Source organism: Arachis stenosperma, chromosome 5 (genome assembly GCF_014773155.1).
Source record: "Arachis stenosperma cultivar V10309 chromosome 5, arast.V10309.gnm1.PFL2, whole genome shotgun sequence".
Taxonomy (NCBI): domain Eukaryota; kingdom Viridiplantae; phylum Streptophyta; class Magnoliopsida; order Fabales; family Fabaceae; genus Arachis; species Arachis stenosperma.
Genome location: NC_080381.1, coordinates 133,670,394 through 133,685,478, shown reverse-complemented (window position 1 = coordinate 133,685,478; position 15,085 = coordinate 133,670,394). Strand labels below are relative to the sequence as shown.

The 15,085-nt window shown below is 40.0% G+C and overlaps 1 non-coding gene across 1 annotated transcript; it reads right to left on the bottom strand.

Annotated features, from left to right (window-relative positions):
* Positions 1–6,469: 6,469 nt before the first annotated feature.
* LOC130984295 (small nucleolar RNA R71) lies at positions 6,470–6,577 on the bottom strand. Its single transcript, XR_009088238.1, has one exon. It is a non-coding gene; the product is annotated as a small nucleolar RNA R71 (small nucleolar RNA).
* Between the last annotated feature and the right edge of the window lie 8,508 nt (positions 6,578–15,085).

The window sequence follows — 15,085 nt, the reverse complement described above, 5'->3', positions numbered from 1 at the left end:
AATCTATCAATTTTCTGCTGTCCCACAGCCTTCGCCAACCTAACCTCCCTGCGATCCCATCGCCACCGCCTACCGAACCTCCTCAATCCTAGCAGAAAACACAAATAATACAATGCAGGTAAAGCACAAGTATAAACATGTATATCAAGTAATTCAAATAGAAAATTAGGTATGTTATACAATTAGGCAAGCAATTCAAGTCGGAAAAGCAAGCAAACAGATAAAATATGCAGATGATGAATGCCTGTCCTATCTGGCTGTGATATCACATTGTTGGTTCAGCTGCCAAAACGACACACCTCCATGGAGATGTCACCCTTCGGTCTCATAATGGGAACCTCTGAGATATCATGCCCGGATCACGGTCCAGGATGTCAGTGCCTGCACACTATAGTGATTCCGAAGGGATGCGAGCGGGATACTCTTGCCACGGACCTCACATCTCAACGTAAGCGGGACTAACCACCGCCCTTATGCCGCCGCCGCGACCTCGACAGGCGGGATTAACCGCCGTCCCTGCCAGGTGCATAGCGTCTCAATAATCTCAGTTTAAAAATATTACATTAGTGGTTTTCAAAATCATTTCATTCAATACTCACTAATTGACAAACCCCAATTTGACGGTTTGTCTTGTATTGAATTTAGAGTATTTTGATAACCTTTTGTCACATTTAGCCTATAAATTAGCATGGTTTTGTTATCTCTCCCTTATTTGTGCTTAAGTGTAAAAACATGCTTTTTAAGTCTTATTTTGATGAATTCTAGTTTCTCTTTGATTCCATGAGATGCCTTGATGTGTTTGTTAGTAATCTCAGGGTGAAATAGGCTAGGCATGGATCAAAGGAAGCAAGGAAGGAAGCATACAAATGGAGAGAAGCATAAAAAGTCAAAGAAGCAAAGTCAGCCAAGCACGCGCACGCGCACAAGGCGCTCGCGCGCACAAGGCGCTCGCGCGCACATTGCGAGATAGGCCAAGGACGCGCACGCGTACCATGCGCGCACGCGCCGATGACGGCACATGACCTCAATAATGAAGCACGTGCCTGGCGATTTTGGGAAGGTTTCAACAACCAACTTTGGCGCCAAAATGCATATAAGAGCCAAGGATTGAAGGGGATTAACAACTCTCTTCATACTTTAGATACTTTTGATCATTAGTTTTAGTTTTAGAGTTTTAGAGAGAGAAGCTCTCACTTCTCTCTAGAATTAGGATTAGGTTTAGGTTTAGTTCTTAGATTTAGACTTAGATTCATCTTCTTCTACTTCTATCTTCTCAATTCCTTGTTGTTACATTCATTCTTCTTCCATTCTTTTATTGCAATTTCCTTTATGATGTTCTTATGTTTAGTTGTAGATCTAGTATTGTTTCTTTTACTTTCTTCCAATTCAATAAAGGTAATTCATGATAAAAGTGTTTCTTTTGATTGTTGTTGTTAATTTCTTTCAATAATTGTTGTTAGATTTCATTCTAGTTGTTGATTTACTATGTTTTCCTTTTATGCCTACCAAGTGTTTGATGAAATGCTTGAGAGGATGTTAGAGTAGGATTTTATGTTCTTGGCTTGAGAAGGTAACTTAGGATTTCTTGAGTCACTAGTGTCCAATTGATTGCTAGTTGATAGCCATTAACTCTAGCCTTCATTAATCCAATTAGTGGAAAGCTAGGACTTATGGACTAGGATTGATATAACTCACTTGACTTTCCTTTGTTAATTGATTTAAGGATGACTAAGTGGGATTAATCCTTGCAACTACCATACTTGTGGCTAGTGATAATGATGAAGATCCTTGACAATCAAATCTTGCCAAGACCATTTTCTTAATAAAGTTTTCTTACCATTTACTATTCATGTTCCTCATCTAAAACCCCAAAATAACTCATAACCAATAACAAAACACTTTATTGTAAGTCTTAGGGAGAACGACCCGAGGTTTAAATACTTCGGTTTATAGATTTTAGGGGTTTGTACTTGTGACAAACAAATTTTTGTACGAAAGGATTATTGTTGGTTTAGAGACTATACTTCGACGAGATTTCATTTGTAAAATTCTATACCATCAAAAATCCAATCGTCACTAATTCACCACTTCCACAATTTTCTGTCAGTAATCATCAATAAAATATCTCGCCTTCTCACTCAACAAAATCCGTCCTTAGTACTCCAAAAATCTAAGTCTCCATTTTCTAAACTTTTGCAAGAAAATCCTTAATTGATTTCACCTTGAGCCTTCTCTATGTTTTAACACCCAAAAACAAGCTAAAGAGTCTTATATAAGTGTCGCGAAAGTTTACAAGCCTGCTGGGAAGGTAAAGCAGTTAAAAATAATATGTTTATTGAAAAACAGGGTAGTGTGAGTACGCATAGAAGTGTTCGTATGTACAAAAAGTAAAAGTTTTCATTTTAAATGCGCACACATATGCGTGCAATCACCCTGAATAAATTGTCATTCCCAGCGTGTGCATGCGCACGAGGTTGTGCGTACGCACAACTTGCAAATTTCGCAGGGTGTGTGTGCACCAGAGTGTGCTAGCGCTTCCAACAGTAGGCACCTCCCTGTGTGTGTGTGCGTGATGAGCGGATAATTTATACACTTTTTGGCATTGCTTTTAGTATATTTTTAGTATGATCTAGTTAGTTTTTAGTATATTTTTATTAGTTTTTAGTTAAAATTCACTTTTCTGGAATTTACTATGAGTTTGTGTGTTTTTCTGTGATTTCAGGTATTTTCTGGCTGAAATTGAGGGACCTGAGCAAAAATCTGATCCAGAGACTCAAAAGGACTGCAGATGCTGTTGGATTCTGACCTCCCTGCACTCGAAGTGGATTTTCTGGAGCTACAGAAGCCCAATTGGCGCGCTCTCAACGGCGTTGGAAAGTAGACATCCTGGGCTTTCCAGCAATATATAATAGTCCATACTTTGCCCAAGATTTGATGGCCCAAACCGGCGTTCAAAGTCACCTCAAGAAATTCCAGCGTTAAACGCCGGAACTGGCACCTAATTGGGAGTTAAACGCCCAAACTGGCACTAAAGCTGGCGTTTAACTCCAAGGAGAGTCTCTACACGAAATTGCTTCATTGCTCAGCCCAAGCACACACCAAGTGGGCCCGGAAGTGGATTTTTATGTCATTTACTCATCTATGTACTAGTTTTCTATAAATAGGACCTTTTACTATTGTATAGACATCTAGGACTTTTGGTAGCTATCTTTGTTTTATGCTATCTTAGACCTTTGGGAGGCTGGCCATTCGGCCATGCCTAGACCTTGTTCTTATGTATTTTCAACGGTGGAGTTTCTACACACCATAGATTAAGGTGTGGAGCTCTGCTGTACCTCGAGTATTAATGCAATTACTATTGTTCTTCCATTCAATTCCGCTTGTTCTTTATCCAAGATATCACTTGTTCTTCAACATGATGAAGGTGATGATTGACGCCCATCACCATTCTCACTCATGAACAAGGTGATTGACAACCATTCTTGTTCTACAAGCATCTGAGGCTTGGTGAATATCTCTTGGATTCCTGATTGCACGATGCATGGTTGATCGCCTGACAACCGAGTGCTCGCCTGACAAACGAGCCAACCATTCCGTGAGATCAGAGTCTTCGTGGTATAGGCAGGACTTGATGGCAGCATTCAAGAGAATCCGGAAGGTCTAACCTTGTCTGTGGTATTCTGAGTAGGATTCAATGATTGAATGACTGTGACGTGCTTCAAACCTGTAACCTACTGGGCGTTAGTGACAGACGCAAAAGAGGGATTCTATTCTGGTAGGGGAGGGAACCAAACCGGTGATTGGCAGTACTGTGACAGAGTGCGTGCATTAGCTTTCACTGCGCGGATGGGAGGTAGCTGCTGACAACAGTGAAACCCTACACGAGCTTGCCATGGAAAGGAGTAAGAAAGGATTGGATGAAGGCAGTAGGAAAGCAGAGAGACGGAAGGGAAGGCATCTTCATACACTTGTCTGAAGCTCTTACACCAATGATATACATAAGTATCACTATCTTTATCTTTTATATTATTTTCGTTCATCATCATATACATTTGAGTTTGCCTGACTAAGATTTACAAGATGACCATAGCTTGCTTCAATGCTAACAATCTCCGTGGGATCGACCCTTACTCACGTAAAGTATTACTTGGACGACCCAGTGCACTTGCTGGTTAGTTGTGCGAAGTTGTGTAATGCCATGGTATTGAGCTACCACGTTTTTGGAGCCATTACCGGGGATTATGAGAGTTGTGAAAAAGTATTGTTCACAATTTCGCGCACCAAGTTTTTGGCGCCGTTGCCGGGGATTGTTCTAGTTTGGACAACTGACGGTTCATCTTGTTGCTTAGATTAGGTATTTATTTTTTTCGAACTTCTTGAAGATGAATTCTAGAGTTTCATGATGATTTGTTGAAATCTGGCTGGCTGAGAAGCCATGTCTAATCTGATTGGACCGAGGTTTCAACTTATCACCACAGGAGCGTGTTGATTCTCATCAATTTTGCTCTTGGAGCAGTGATCTGCTAAGATTTGGCTGACCTTTGGTCATGTCTAGTGTTTTGGACCGAAGCTTTCCTTGAAAGCTTGGCTGGCTGTGAAGCCATGTCTAATTCCTGGACCGGAGTCTTAGACTAGCATTGCACTGATTCCTGGAATTTTCATTAAGGATTTTGATACCTTTTCCCACTTAATTTTCGAAAAACACAAAAAAATTGCAAATTCATAAAAACCAAAAATATTTGATGTTTCTTGCTTAAGTCTAGAGTCTCATCTTAAGTTTGGTGTCAAATGCATGTTTTTTGTTATATTTTTCGAATTCATGCATATAGTTCTTTGTTTTGATCTTTAAATTCTTTTGACTTGAGTGTTTATGTGTCTCATATAGTGTCAGTAGCACACAAACTGCTAAGTTTGGTGTCTTGCATGCATTGTTATTTGATTCTTGTTGCATTTTGATTATTGAAAATCCAAAAATATTTTTAATTTGTGTCTTTTCAAGTCAATAATACAAAGAATTGAAGATTCAGAACATACTGCAGAGGAATTATACAGAAAAAGCTGAGCATTCAAAAATGCCCAGTGAAGAAGGCAGACTGGCGTTTAAACGCCAGCCAGGGTACCTGGTTGGGCGTTTAACGCCCAAAAAGGTAGCATTTTGGGCGTTAAACGCCAGAATGTATACCATTCTGGGCATTTAACGCCAAGATGGTGCTAGGGGGAAGATTTTGTTTTCAAATCAATTTTTTTTTTCAAGTTTTCAAAGTTTTTCAAAACCAAATCTTTTTCAAATCATATCTTTTCAATCAAATATTTTCAAAATCAATTTCTTTCCTTTTTCAAAGATACTTACTAACAATTAATGATTTGATTGAACATTTTTTTGCCGTTTCTATCAAGGAAGGTTTTATGTTTGAATCATATCTTTTCTTGTTAGGCAAGTCATCAATTTTTTTTTTAAATCATATCTTTTCAAATTGTTTTCAAAACATATCTTTTTAAATTGTTTTTCAAATCATATCTTCTCAATCATATCTTTTTAAAACCATAACTTTTCAATCAAATCTTTTTAACCACATTTTTTTCAAAATAGTTTTCAATCAAATCTTTTTGATTTCTAATTTCAAAATCTTTTTCAAAAATCACTTGATTTCTTTTCATTTTGAATTTTCGAAAATTATCAATCATTTTTTTCAAAATGTTTTTGACATCTTTTTAATTAAATTTTCGAAAATTCTCTTCCTTCCTCCCACATCCTTCTATTTATGGAGTACTACTCTTTCTTAATGCACAATTCGAACTCTATCTGAGTAAAGTTCGAATTTTTCTCCTTCTTCTTTCTTCTATTTTTCTGTTCTTCTGACACCTCAAGGAATCTCTATACTGTGACATAGAGGATTCCATATTTTCTTGTTCTCTTCTCTTTCATATGAGTAGGAGCAGAGACAAAGGCATTCTTGTTGAAGCTGACCCTGAACCTGAGAGGACCCTGAAGAGAAAGCTAAGAGAAGCCAAAGCACAACTCTCTTTAGAGGACCTGACCGAATTCTTCAAGGAAGAAGAACACATGGCAGCCGAAAACAACAACAATGCCAACAATGCAAGGAAGGTGCTGGGTGACTTTACTGCACCTACTCCTGATTTCTATGGGAGAAGCATCTCTATCCCTGCCATTGGAGCAAACAACTTTGAGCTTAAGCCTCAATTAGTTTCTCTAATGCAACAGAATTGCAAGTTCCATGGACTTCCAATGGAAGATCCTCATCAGTTCTTAGCTGAATTCTTGCAAATCTGTGACACAGTCAAGACTAATGGGGTTAACCCTGAGGTCTATAGACTGATGCTATTCCCTTTTGCTGTAAGAGACAGAGCTAGAATATGGTTGGATTCTCAACCTAAAGAAAGCCTGGACTCTTGGGAAAAGCTAGTCAATGCCTTCTTGGCAAAGTTCTTTCCACCACAAAGATGGAGTAAGCTTAGAGTGGAAGTCCAAACCTTCAGACAGAAGGATGGAGAATCCCTCTATGAAGCTTGGGAAAGATACAAACAATTAATCAGAAGATGTCCCTCAGACATGCTTTTTGAATGGAGCATCATAGGTATTTTCTATGATGGTCTCTCTGAACTATCCAAGATGTCTTTGGATAGCTCTGCTGGAGGATCTCTTCATCTGAAGAAGACGCCTGCAGAAGCTCAAGAATTGATTGAAATGGTTTCAAATAACCAATTCATGTACACTTCTGAAAGGAATCCTGTGAACAATGGGACTAGTCAGAAGAAAGGAGTTCTTGAGATTGACACTCTGAATACCATATTGGCTCAGAACAAGATATTGACTCAACAAGTCAATTTGATTTCTCAAAGTCTGTCTGGAATGCAAAATGCACCAAGCAGTACTAAGGAAGCTTCATCTGAGGAAGAAGCCTATGATCCTGAGAACCCTTCAATGGAAGAGGTGAATTACCTAGGAGAACCCTATGGAAACACCTACAATTCTTCATGGAGAAATCACCCCAATTTCTCATGGAAGAATCAAGAGAGACCTCAACAAGGTTTCAATAACAATAATGGTGGAAGAAACAGGTTTAGCAATGGCAAGCCTTTTCCATCATCTTCTCAGCAACAGACAGAGAGTTCTAAGCAGAATACTTCTGACTTAGCAACGATGGTCTCTGATCTAATAAAGACCACTCAAAGTTTCATGAATGAAACAAGGTCCTCCATCAGAAATTTGGAAGGACAAGTGGGTCAGCTGAGCAAGAAAGTTACTGAACTCCCTCCTAGTACTCTCCCAAGTAATACAGAAGAAAATCCAAAAGGAGTGCAAAGCCATAGACATGGCCGAATATGGAGAGGAAAGAGAGGAGGAAGACGCCACTGAGGAAGACCTCAGTGGGCGTGTACCAATCTCCTCTGAGTTCCTCAATGAGGAACAATGGGAATCTGAGGCTCAAAATGAGACCATAGAGATTCCATTGGACTTACTTCTGCCATTCATGAGCTCTGATGAGTATTCTTCCTCTGAAGAGGATGAGTATGTCACTGAGGAGCAAGTTGCTAAATACCTTGGAGCAATCATGAAACTGAATGACAAGTTATTTGGAAATGAGACTTGGGAGGATGAACCACCCTTGCTCACCAAAGAACTGGATGACTTGTCTAGGCAGAAACTGCCTCAAAAGAGGCAGGATCCTGGGAAGTTTTCTATACCTTGTACCATAGGCACCATGACCTTCAAGAAGGCCTTGTGTGACTTAGGGTCAAGTGTAAACCTCATGCCCCTCTCTGTAATGGAGAAATTAGGGATCTTTGAGGTGCAAGCTGCAAGAATCTCATTAGAGATGGCAGACAATTCAAGAAAACAAGCTCATGGACTTGTAGAGAATGTTTTGGTGAAGATTGAAGACCATTACATCCCTACTGACTTCATAGTCCTAGAGACTGGGAAGTGCATGGATGAATCCATCATCCTTGGCAGACCCTTCCTAGCCACAGCAAAGGCTGTGATTGATGTTGATAGAGGAGAGTTGATCATTCAAGTGAATGAAGAATCCTTGGTGTTTAAGGCCCAAGGACATCCCTCTATCATCATGGAGAGGAAGCATGAAGAGCTTCTCTCAAAACAGAGCCAAGCAGAGCCCCCACAGTCAAACTCTAAGTTTGGTGTTGGGAGGCCACAACCAAACTCTAAGTTTGGTGTTGAACCCCCACATTCAAACTCTAAGTTTGGTGTTGGGAGGTTCCAACACGGTTCTGAGTATCTCTGAGGCTCCATGAGAGTCCTCTGTCAAGCTAATGACATTAAAGAAGTGCTTGTTGGGAGGCAACCCAATGTTTTATAGTTAACTATTTTCTTTTGTTATTTTATCTTTTTGTAGGTTGATGATCATAAGAAGTCACAAAAACAATGAAAAAGCAAAAACAGAATGAAAAACAGGAAGAAAAACAGCACACCCTGGAGGAGAAGAAGCTGGCGTTCAAACGCCAGTAATACTAGCTGTTGGGCGTTTAACGCCCAGTCTGGCACCATTCTGGGCGTTTAACGCCAGAAAGGGGCACCAGACTGGCGTTAAACGCCAGTAAAGGGCAACAACCTGGCGTTAAACGCCAGGAATGGGCACCAGCCCGGCGTTTAACGCCAGAAATAGCTCAAAACGTGATTTTGAGCAACAATTGGTGCAGGGATGACTCTTCCTTGACACCACAGGATCTGTGGACCCCACAGGACCCCACCATCACTCTCTCTCTTCTTCCCCCATTCACCAATCACCTCAATACCTCTTCCCCAAAAACCCTTCACCTATCAAATCCCATCTTTCTCTTCACCACTCACATCCATCCTTCATAAAACCCCACCAACCTCACCCTTCAAATTCAAACCACTTTCCCTCCCAAACCCACCCATAATGGCCGAACACACCACCTTCCCCCTCTTCCTCACTTCTTCTTCTTCTACTCTCTTCTTTCTTCTTTTGCTCGAGGACGAGCAAACATTTTAAGTTTGGTGTGGTAAAAGCGTTGCTTTTTCGTTTTTCCATAACCATTTATGGCATCCAAGGCCGGAGAAACCTCTAAAAAGAGGAAAGGGAAGGCAAAAGCTTCCACCTCCGAGTCATGGGAGATGGATAGATTCCTCTCAAGGGTGCATCAAGACCACTTCTATGAAGTTGTGGCCTTGAAGAAGGTGATCTCCGAGGTCCCCTTTTCACTCAAAAAGGGTGAATATCCGGAGATCCGCCATGAGATCCGAAGAAGAGGTTGGGAAGTACTTACCAACCCCATTCAACAAGTCGGAATCTTGATGGTTCAAGAGTTCTATGCCAATGCATGGATCACAAAGAACCATGACCAAAGTGTGAACCCGAATCCAAAGAATTATCTCACTATGGTTCGGGGGAAATACTTGGATTTTAGTCCGGAGAGTGTGAGGGTGGCGTTCAACTTGCCTATGATGCAAGGAGATGAGCATCCTTACACTAGAAGGGTCAACTTTGATCAAAGGTTGGACCAAGTCCTCACAACCATATGTGAAGAGGGCGCACAATGGAAGCAAGATTCAAGAGGCAAGCCGGTTCAATTAAGAAGGCATGACCTCAAGCCCGTGGCTAGAGGATGGTTAGAGTTCATACAACGCTCAATCATTCCCACTAGCAACCGGTCCGAAGTTACCATAGACCGGGCCATCATGATTCATAGCATCATGATTGGAGAAGAAGTGGAAGTTCATGAGGTTATAGCTCAAGAACTCTACAAGGTGGCGGACAAGACCTCCACTTTGGCAAGATTAGCCTTTCCTCACCTCTGTTATTCAGTTGGAGTTGACATAGAGGGAGATACCTCCATTGATGAGGACAAGCCCATCACCAAGAAAAGGATGGAGTACACAAGAGACCCCTCTCACCAAGAGATCCCTGAGATTCCTCAAGGGATGCACTTTCCTCCACAAAATTATTGGGAGCAACTAAACACCTCCCTAGGAGAATTGAGTTCCAACATGGGACAACTAAGGGTGGAGCATCAAGAACACTCCATTCTCCTCCATGAAATTAGAGAAGATCAAAGAATCATGAGGGAGGAGCAACAAAGACAAGGAAGAGACATTGAGGAGCTCAAGCACTCCATAGGATCTTCAAGAGCAAGAAAGAGCCGCCATCACTAAGGTGGACCCGTTCCTTGATTTCCTTGTTCTTTATTCTTCTGTTTTTCGATTTTTATGCTTTATGTTATCCATGTCTATGTCTTGTGATCATTAGTGTCTTAGTGTCTATGCCTTAAAGTTATGAATGTCCTATGAATCCATCACCTTTCTTGAATAAAAATGTGCTTAATTGAAAAGGAAAGAATTGCATGAATTATGAATTTTATAATAGTTTAATTATTTTGATGTGGTGGCAACACTTTTGTTCTCTGAATGAATGCTTGAACAGTGCATATGTCTTTTGAACTTGTGGTTCATGAATGTTGGCTCTTGAAAGAATGATGAAAAAGGAGACATGTTACTGAGGATCTGAAAAATCATTAAAAATGATTCTTGAAGCAAGAAAAAGCAGTGAATACAAAAAAAAAAAGGGAAGAAGCAAACGAAAAAAAAAAACCGAAAAAAAAAGAGAAGAAAGAAAAAGAAAGAAATAAAGTTGTGATCCAAGGCAATAAGAGTGTGCTTAAGAACCCTGGACACCCCTAATTGGGGACTTTAGCAAAGCTGAGTCACAATCTGAAAAGGTTCACCCAATTATGTGTCTGTGGCATATATGTATCCGGTGGTAATACTGGAAGACAAAGTGCTTTGGGCCACAGCCAAGACTCAATAAGTAGCTGTGTTCAAGAATCATCATACTTAACTAGGAGAATCAATAACACTATCTGGATTCTGAGTTCCTAAAGAAGCCAATCATTCTGAATTACAAGGGATAGAGTGAGATGCCAAAACTATTTAGAGACAAAAAGCTAAAAGCCCCGCTCATCTAATTAATACTGATCTTCATAGATGTTTTTGGAGTTCATTGCATATTCTCTTCTTTTTATCTTATTTGATTTTCAGTTGCTTGAGGACAAGCAACAATTTAAGTTTGGTGTTGTGATGAGCGGATGATTTATACACTTTTTGGCATTGCTTTTAGTATATTTTTAGTATGATCTAGTTAGTTTTTAGTATATTTTTATTAGTTTTTAGTTAAAATTCACTTTTCTGGACTTTACTATGAGTTTGTGTGTTTTTCTGTGATTTCAGGTATTTTCTGGCTGAAATTGAGGGACCTGAGCAAAAATCTGATCCAGAGACTCAAAAGGACTGCAGATGCTGTTGGATTCTGACCTCCCTGCACTCGAAGTGGATTTTCTGGAGCTACAGAATCCCAATTGGCGCGCTCTCAACGGCGTTGGAAAGTAGACATCCTGGGCTTTCCAGCAATATATAATAGTCCATACTTTGCCCAAGATTTGATGGCCCAAACCGGCGTTCAAAGTCACCTCAAGAAATTCCAGCGTTAAACGCCGGAACTGGCACCTAATTGGGAGTTAAACGCCCAAACTGGCACTAAAGCTGGCGTTTAACTCCAAGGAGAGTCTCTACACGAAATTGCTTCATTGCTCAGCCCAAGCACACACCAAGTGGGCCCGGAAGTGGATTTTTATGTCATTTACTCATCTATGTACTAGTTTTCTATAAATAGGACCTTTTACTATTGTATAGACATCTAGGACTTTTGGTAGCTATCTTTGTTTTATGCTATCTTAGACCTTTGGGAGGCTGGCCATTCGGCCATGCCTAGACCTTGTTCTTATGTATTTTCAACGGTGGAGTTTCTACACACCATAGATTAAGGTGTGGAGCTCTGCTGTACCTCGAGTATTAATGCAATTACTATTGTTCTTCCATTCAATTCCGCTTGTTCTTTATCCAAGATATCACTTGTTCTTCAACATGATGAAGGTGATGATTGACGCCCATCACCATTCTCACTCATGAACAAGGTGATTGACAACCATTCTTGTTCTACAAGCATCTGAGGCTTGGTGAATATCTCTTGGATTCCTGATTGCACGATGCATGGTTGATCGCCTGACAACCGAGTGCTCGCCTGACAAACGAGCCAACCATTCCGTGAGATCAGAGTCTTCGTGGTATAGGCAGGACTTGATGGCAGCATTCAAGAGAATCCGGAAGGTCTAACCTTGTCTGTGGTATTCTGAGTAGGATTCAATGATTGAATGACTGTGACGTGCTTCAAACCTGTAACCTACTGGGTGTTAGTGACAGACGCAAAAGAGGGATTCTATTCCGGTAGGGGAGGGAACCAAACCGGTGATTGGCAGTACTGTGACAGAGTGCGTGCATTAGCTTTCACTGCGCGGATGGGAGGTAGCTGCTGACAACAGTGAAACCCTACACGAGCTTGCCATGGAAAGGAGTAAGAAAGGATTGGATGAAGGCAGTAGGAAAGCAGAGAGACGGAAGGGAAGGCATCTTCATACACTTGTCTGAAGCTCTTACACCAATGATATACATAAGTATCACTATCTTTATCTTTTATATTATTTTCGTTCATCATCATATACATTTGAGTTTGCCTGACTAAGATTTACAAGATGACCATAGCTTGCTTCAATGCTAACAATCTCCGTGGGATCGACCCTTACTCACGTAAGGTATTACTTGGACGACCCAGTGCACTTGCTTGTTAGTTGTGCGAAGTTGTGTAATGCCATGGTATTGAGCTACCACGTTTTTGGAGCCATTACCGGGGATTATGAGAGTTGTGAAAAAGTATTGTTCACAATTTCGCGCACCAGTGCGCATGTTTTCAAAAATTCACAAGGTGTGCGTGCGCACAAGTCAAAAATAGCCACTGATCAGAGCACGCGCACAGCAGTGTGTGTGCACATACAAACCAAAAATCACAAATTCTGCAGCTTCACATAATTTAGATTTTTGACACAAACTTCCAACAATCATATCTTGGACTAAAAAATTCATATTTCTACAAATTCTATACCGTTTTAAAGCTCTTATAATTATCTTTAATTTGATATAAAATTCATTCAATTTCAAAAACTGTAACTCAAGATATGATCCGTCAAAGTTTGTCAAAAATCCATTTTTACCAAAATTCACTAATTTCTCAAATCCTTGAAATCCATAACCAAAACCAAATCAAAACCACACCAAAATCCAATTTACCTCATAGCTTACCCTTTATGTCACAATTCACTATTCATATATGATTTTTACTCGCATTACATAATCCATAATCTCAATTATCAAATACATGACACCATAAGCATTTCTCCACCAACACCCTCATCAATCATCATTCTATTACTACCAACCATAATAATCAACTTAAATCATTCACAATATCAATATTCAACACTATTTATTATCCTTAACAACATTATTCAACCAAATCATCAATGTCATCATTGCATCATACATCATCATTCAACAAACCATTTCAATCCAACCTATCCTACAGGTCACTAGCCTAAGTGTCTTAAAATATTATATATTACATAGAAGAAACCAAAACCATACCTTGGCCGATTCCCAATATGTGTTGTACACCAAGATTTGATTCCAACAAGCTTTCAACCACAACCAAGCCACCAACTCAAATCCAAAGGCTCCCAAATTCATAATAATCAAGCTATATGCACACAATTTATAACTAGTCACCCTAGGGTTCATCATAATCATAATTTCACAAAGGTAAAGAGTTTTCTTACCTTTTTCGATAGTGTTTGGGGCACAAACCACCAATAGACCAACCTTAGATACCACCTAAACAATCAAAATACAAAAATTTACTCAAAACCAAAACCCACATTTTTTAATTTCTTAGGACTGATGGAAGGAAGAGAAATTTTGAAATCTTACCTATGAAAGTTAGATGAAAGTAACAGGCTTGGCGAGAGCTTCGCGTAGCCACTGACAGCACGCGAATTGAAGCACCATAGCTCGATATATGGCCACCGGAAGTTAGATGTGAATAGTGTTTTATCTCTCCTCTTTCACTTCACTCTTGCAGCGGTGTATTGTGTTTATGAGGCCAAGATGAGTTCATTAATAAACTTATATATGTTGGGCTTGGGCCCAAATTAGGCCCGGTCCAATCCGTTAGCATTTTTGGCCTGTTTAACCCAATTTCGGGACAAACCTTTAAAATTAATGCTCGGACAGACTTTTAAGCTGGTACTGCCGGTTCATTTTCCGGTTTGAGTTTTTATGCGATTTTTCGCAGAAAATTATATTTTCCAACTCAGAAAAATCTACTGAGTCTGGAAATCATATTCAAATTGTCTAATTAACATTCTAAATTTTTGGATCCTATTTTTGGGCAATTTAATTATTTAATTAATCGGTTAGTTAATCGCGGTTCTTATATTCTACCCACCAAATAAGAAATTTTGTCTCCAAAATTTAGTGATTACCTGAGAATAGCGCGGGATAATCCTTCCGCATCTCGGACTCTAACTCCCAAGTATGCTCTTCCACTCCTGCTATCTTCCAAGCAACTTTGACCAATTGAACTTCCTTTCCTCGTAGTTTCTTCACGCTAGTGTCGTCAATACGCACCGGTGTTACTTGAAATGTCAAGTTCTCCCTCAACTCGACCGACTCGGGCTCTAACACATGAGTCGCATCCGATGTGTACTTACGGAATTATAACACGTGGAATACGTCATGCAAGTTAGACAAGTGAGGCGGTGATAAACCCCAATTTTGTGGTTTATCTTGTGCTTAATTTAGGGAATTTTATCAGCTTTTCTACAGTTATTCAATGAAATAGCATGGTTTTATAATTCTCCCTAAATTTGTGCTTAAGTGCGAAAACATGCTTTTTAGGCCATAAAATAGCTAAATTTAATTCTCTTTAATTCCATTCAATGCCTTGATATATTTGTTGAGTGATTTCAGATTCATGAGGCAAGTATTGGATGAAAGAAGTGAAGAGAAAGGCATGTAAAATGGAGAATTCATAGAAAAAACAAGGATTTGGAGTGCTTAGAGCGACGCACACACGTGACAAACACCCACGCGTGAAGAGGTGCATCATTCAGGCGATGCGTACGCGTCACAGCAAGCACG